Consider the following 6,136-nt stretch of genomic DNA (forward strand, 5'->3'; position numbering starts at 1 on the left):
TTTTTACCCATTCATATGTTTACAGAGAGCATTTCTCTCATTTTAGCTTTGTTTGCAAAATAAGACAAGATTTTTCAATTTCCTTTCATGAATTATGTTCAGCATTCCTGACATCACGCTGACAGACTTCCCCTTCACCTTCACTCTATTTTTAGTGAAGCTTTCAGTGAATCTTTCTTTAATACGGAGAACAGGAATTGTTCATGATTTCCATCATGAAGATGTATTCTACCTGATGTAATAGCATTAAACATCCCTTTCTTTCCCAGAAATACCTTGTCTAATACTCCATATTAACATTTTTCATAGCTACATCATGTTTTGGTGGCTGATAATCCTTCTCTAGTAGACTGTCTCGATCATTCTTTTTCTCTGTCATTTCCAGCTGACGAACTTACAGTTTATAGCAGAAAATCTTGTTATATTGCTCTTTGTACTATTAAATTTAATCCCATTTCTATTATAGAAGTCATCAAGGTCATCTGATTCTTCCTGTATGTTTTTATGATTTCGATGATTCTCAGGCTTGTTTTAACAGCAAATTTCAGCAGCATGCTCCAAGTTTTTGTGATGTAGTCTTTAATTTAAGTATCAAAAAGGTCTATTGCAAGACCGCCCATGAAGAACCCCTTAACAGCTACCATGTTAATGATGCAAACACCTAACACCATCTGTTGTCCTCTCCTCATTAGTCAATTCCTTATCTTCTCAATCTTAACTAATACTTTTCCTGTCAGATAGTGTCAAAAATTGTTTTGAAATCCAGATAGGTGAGATCTCCACTTGCATTGCTTAGAAGATAAATTATTAAAGAAAGATATCAGGTAAATGGTATTATCTACTCCTTGAAACCTTTAGATAGATTTTATTAAGTTTGCTTTGCACTTCTGTGCCATTACTCATTCTTTGCTTCAGAATTTACTCTGAAGCTTTGCAATCTAAAACCATCTAAAAATCATATTGAGAGATCTATTTTTTCTTCCCTTCAGCTTCCCTTTTCAAATATAGGTAGGCCATTCACTATTTTCCATAAATGCTCATCCTGACATACTTACTAAGAATCCTTGTTCTAGACCCTTCAGATGTATACATTAATTCTTTCAGGATTCTGGAGGGAAGGTTAAAAAGACTCTTTGATTTCAGTATTTTGTAGTCTTTGAAATAATTTCATTTCAGATGTGATAATTCTTCTTCCACACCTTTACTTTCATTAATCATTTTCCTCATTTTAACATTACAATCCTTGTTGAAAGCTGAAACAAAATATAATTTATTTGGGTATCTCTAGGTAAATGATTATAAATTTACTTATTTTTTGCTTAATTATAGCATGTTATGCAAAACTGAAGCCATTGCTTTCTTAGCAATTCTCTGAATAAGATCTGAAGGTTTATATTTGACATTTCATTAAAGTCTACAAGGTGATACACGATTTACATATTCTGCTATTTTGCCACTGCATGTCTGTGTGTCTGTCTTGTCTATGTATTGCCTACATATTGTCTATATTATTCATCTGCAAGTTCATTATTTTGCATGTCTGAATGCTTCATATTAAAAGAAGGAGAATGAGAGTGAAAAGGTAGGTAGATCATTCCAGCACAAAAGAGGCTATATCTGACCAAAAGGAACTTACCATCTTCAAAGAGTTGAACAGTGCATAGATAGAAGGAGAACCAGGTGAAAAGAAACTGAAAACATGCATGGGTTTGTCATTTTACAAGAACAGAGCTGTCCAGAATGTCAAAGGTCAATCCAAATGAAGAGAGACGTTACCAGTTACCAGATGCTACCAGGCTGAATATACAGAAAGTATATATATATTTTAAGTCCTTGATGAACAAGTAAAATCTGGATATTAGAATATATCCTTCCATGAAGATTCTTCTATCAAGTACCTTAGGGAAGTTTAGAGAGATAGATTAGAAAGAGAGGATTAGAAATAGAATAATAGGGGGGTGAATATAAGGAAGTGTTGTTTTTTTTTTTTTAATTTTATGAACAAATACAATTAAAATTTTATAAGGGAGAAATGAGAAAAAGCACATTTCAGAAGGCTGAGGGAGTTCCAATTTTCATTTTAAAACTATGCATCAGCACAGCTGGGTGAATCTACTTTTTAAATAAGTCATCTTTTATCTATTAACTTTTGTTTTTCTTTTAAAAACATTTTGGAGTTTTTGTACTAAACTTCTATTTTTTTTTTCTCAAGTGAGACTACATGACTCGTAGTGTGGTTTAAAGTAGTGTGGTTTAATTTAATTTACTACAGTTCCAAAGAGTTCATGAACAAAAAGTAATGGGAAGAAAAGTTTTCTAGTTTTCATCTAATGTGTCATACTTGGAAGAAGTTATTGACTTAACTTGGTATTATTACTACTCTGAAAGTTATAAGTAAGAATGATAACATCAGCTATTATGACTTCATGACACTTCAAATAATATATCTCTTTTTTTTCAGTTGTTTATTACCTTACTGAGCTTTAGCACATAACTTCTTTACAGGTCTGAAGCTATAGTTAAATTTTTGAAAAAAGTCAGGCTGATTCAGTGATATCTGATAATGAAGCTACATTATTTTACCCATGATGAAATTTTATTTAGACAAATAAAATTTATTTAGATATCTTATTTAAATAATTTCAGCACTTTCATACATTTCACTATGAACTTGAGCTTTCAAGAGGCTAGCTTTTGTGGGTATTTTGTCTGAATATTAAAATCCATCCACCCAAGTCTGTTCAAGTTGCAATCCACTAAAAAACTGAATTTTACATAAGATTGGTAAGGACTTTATATTTTTAGAAAATAAATTCCTGAAAGATTTCATTCACATTGGGTGTAGCCCAACATGTGGCTGACTAATACTTTCTTGAAAATTTCAGCTCTTTGCCTAGAAACTACTTTCCTCCAGTATTATGTGACCTCTATTTTGGGACATAACAATGTGGAGCAGGAAGCTGCCATGTTTGAACACAGAGGGATGAAAGTCAGATCTGAGTAGAGAGAAAAGGATGAAGAAAAGTTAATGACTGTCCTAAGTATCAATGATCAAATTGTGACATTTACTATAAAATTATCCCATTCATGCTCTCAATAAACAATGGCAACATTGTGTATGTTTAGTTGTTGTTCCAATAGCAAAGGCTTATTCAACAAATCAAAATGATACGGTCCTGATGCCCAATTGTGTAAGCATCATTAATATAGTATATGATTAAACTTTTGCTCTGTTTTTAGTTTATTTGGTTGGGGTTTAGCTGGGAAATGATAAGGCAAAAAAAAATAATACAAGAAACGAAAAACTGTTATCAAGAACGTTGTTCATAATGCCAAATCGAACACTCAGAAGTTAGAAATTATCAGAATAATACTGTCAGCAGACCCTTAATTCAGATGCCATTGCACCATCCATTGCAATGTTTGATTGCAATCTAATTACATGTTCACATACTCTTTCTCCACTGGATTTCAATGTGGAATCAAACAAGAAGATAAACAAACAAACAAACAAATAAATAAATTAAACACAAATGAACAAACACATATTAAACAAATATATTTTAATAAATTAAAACTTTTTTAATTACACAGAACAAATGTACAAGGTTGTGCTTCGCTAGAAATTATTTAATATTGTTATTTTTCCATGTTTAGTGTTTGTCTCAAGACTTTATTTACTGCACATTGTTCAAATAACATCCTAGACAGAATTATTAAAGGAAATTTTTTATGATGTACATTGTCTAAAAAATTCAAAAATATTATTTAATTTGTGAAGAACTGTATTATACTGGGGGTTATTATGATTCCAGTATTACAAATGGGAAGGTAATATGAAGATGCAGGTCAAAAATATCTACAGATTTAGGATATCTAATTTGACCCTTCTAGGTCCATATTTTGGGGAGTGCTTAGAATTAAATAGCTTTTTCATGTGCAAACCAAAACTTTAACTGACATAAAGTATGTCTGGGGATGATCACTGTTCTGCACATCAGTCTCAGGATTTCGGGTAAGAACTCAGAAATAGATGAAATCACAATCAAAATGTTTTGTTCTGTGGCTTAGTATCACAGGAGAATTCTATGACGGAAGTGAGTGTCAGTCTCCAGCTTTGAAGTATGATGTTCTAACACTATGAAACACTATTTTCCTCCTTGATTTCACTTCAGAGAAGGTCAGTTCTGTACAATGAAGAAAGTAGGGGCCTTGAGGGGGAAAAATATGACACTAAGGAAAGATTATGTCAGACTGCACAAGTATAAGTGAGTGGAACTACAATTCTACTTATAGCTTCATTTTGATAATTTTCTAACTATGAAATGAGCATTTCGTTTTTTAACCCTAATAATGTCCTTTCAATATAATTGTGTGGCATATAGTAATTTCTATTGCATACAGAGGACAGCAAAGTTCCCTGTCTCCACAAAAGGAAATGCATTTAGGTATACAACACTTTGGAGAAGAAGGAACTGGGGTGGGGGGAAGGACTCTTGAATAACCATAAGTGGGAGATGCACAGATGGTAGAAGTTCCCAAATGTTCTAGTCTCTCTGGGCATCTTTTGCTATATAAGTGTGATAACATTTGTTAGAAGGCATGATTAAGACTTTACAGGCTTCGCAGATGGAATGTAATTTAGTAGGAAGACTTGAAAGATAGAAGATTCAGATATGAAATGGATTCCATGAAAGGAATTAGACAGGGTTGGGTCCAGAGAGGCAACACAGATGTAATGACAACTAAATATTGTTCTGTAAACAAAAGGTTGGATGACCAGTTAAATTGCCTTCAGTAATTTTACTGGGTTTAGGTTAGGTTAGGTTGGAATACTTATCTGTGAAAGAGACCTGAGTCAGTTCCCTTCATCCAGGGATATCTCTGTTTTTCTCAAAGGAATATGTAACGTAAAACATATAAGCAGTTCAGAAAACTTATTTAAAGTCATTTGACATACAGCCACCCTATATTCAATTAAGTATCCTAACTATTAGGCTACAGAACTAGGTAGGTTTTCTGTCCCTCCTTTTCCTCCAGCAAAACTCATTTACACTTCCACCCTTACTCCAACTTACAGCAGGCCTCTTGTCCACTATGCTATATCTCAGGTAGGAAGAAAGCACCTTGAGGACATAGGTCAGTAAACTTGACAATATTTTCCTGTTAAGGGAAATGGAAGAAAGTCATACCAGATAAATTGATTTACCTAGTCCCAATTTCAGAGATTCCTACCCAGCATATATACATATGCTTGTATGTATATATTTGTAAATATAATTATATTTGGTTACCTGATAATAGCAACAAAATATTTGGCAAGTGGCTGCTGACAGCTGTAAAATTTTATAAACTGCTAGAATTGTCAATAGGACATCAAAATTACTTATCAGTCATGTACAGAATATGGTCAATTTTCTCAGGCTAGATTCATCAGTAGAAAGACTTGGAACTAATAATTTAGGCTGCTTTTGTTTCTGTTATATGTACTTTAAAAGCAGAAATAGTAGCTTTTTTAGCAAATAGCTTTGTTTTTAATTAGCAAAAAGGATTAGATGTCAACTAACTGCCTGTAGAAGAATGGAAACATCATTACTGATCCTCAGTCATGCTGGAAGTTTAAGCTCTGAGACTGAGAACAGCCCATGTAATAGTGCTTTCTCACCACACAAGCACTCTCATCAAAACCACCATTCAAGGCTGCTGTCACTTCTGACTTGCTGATTCAAAAAACTGACCTCGGGGTCAGACTGAGGACTAATCAGTCATGAAACACTATTTTTAAAATAATATTTTGTTCTTTATAAAGGGAAAAGAAAACTTTTAAATATTCAGCTCTTGCCTTATCTTTAGAGCAGTAAGATTTCTGTTAGTGATTCTTCATTAAACCTGGTTGCAAACTGGAGAGAGACAAAAGTATTCCCATCTTGTGGCTGTTTCGTGGGATTTAAGACATATTTATGAAGAAAAAAGCATACCTTTCTAAAAAAAGGGCACATTTCCATTTTAAAGAAGGATGTCAGAGAGCCAAACTCTCATATTTGATGTAAAAGTATATTGTGGCCAGAATCCCACTTGCTTGTAGCCTGCTCTTGATAAGGTGTTTTGTTTGACTGGCTGGCTTTCTTCAGTGTTT

The sequence above is a fragment of the Platalea leucorodia genome (genome assembly GCF_965183815.1).
Source record: "Platalea leucorodia genome assembly, chromosome: 6".
Classification (NCBI taxonomy): Eukaryota; Metazoa; Chordata; class Aves; order Pelecaniformes; family Threskiornithidae; genus Platalea; species Platalea leucorodia.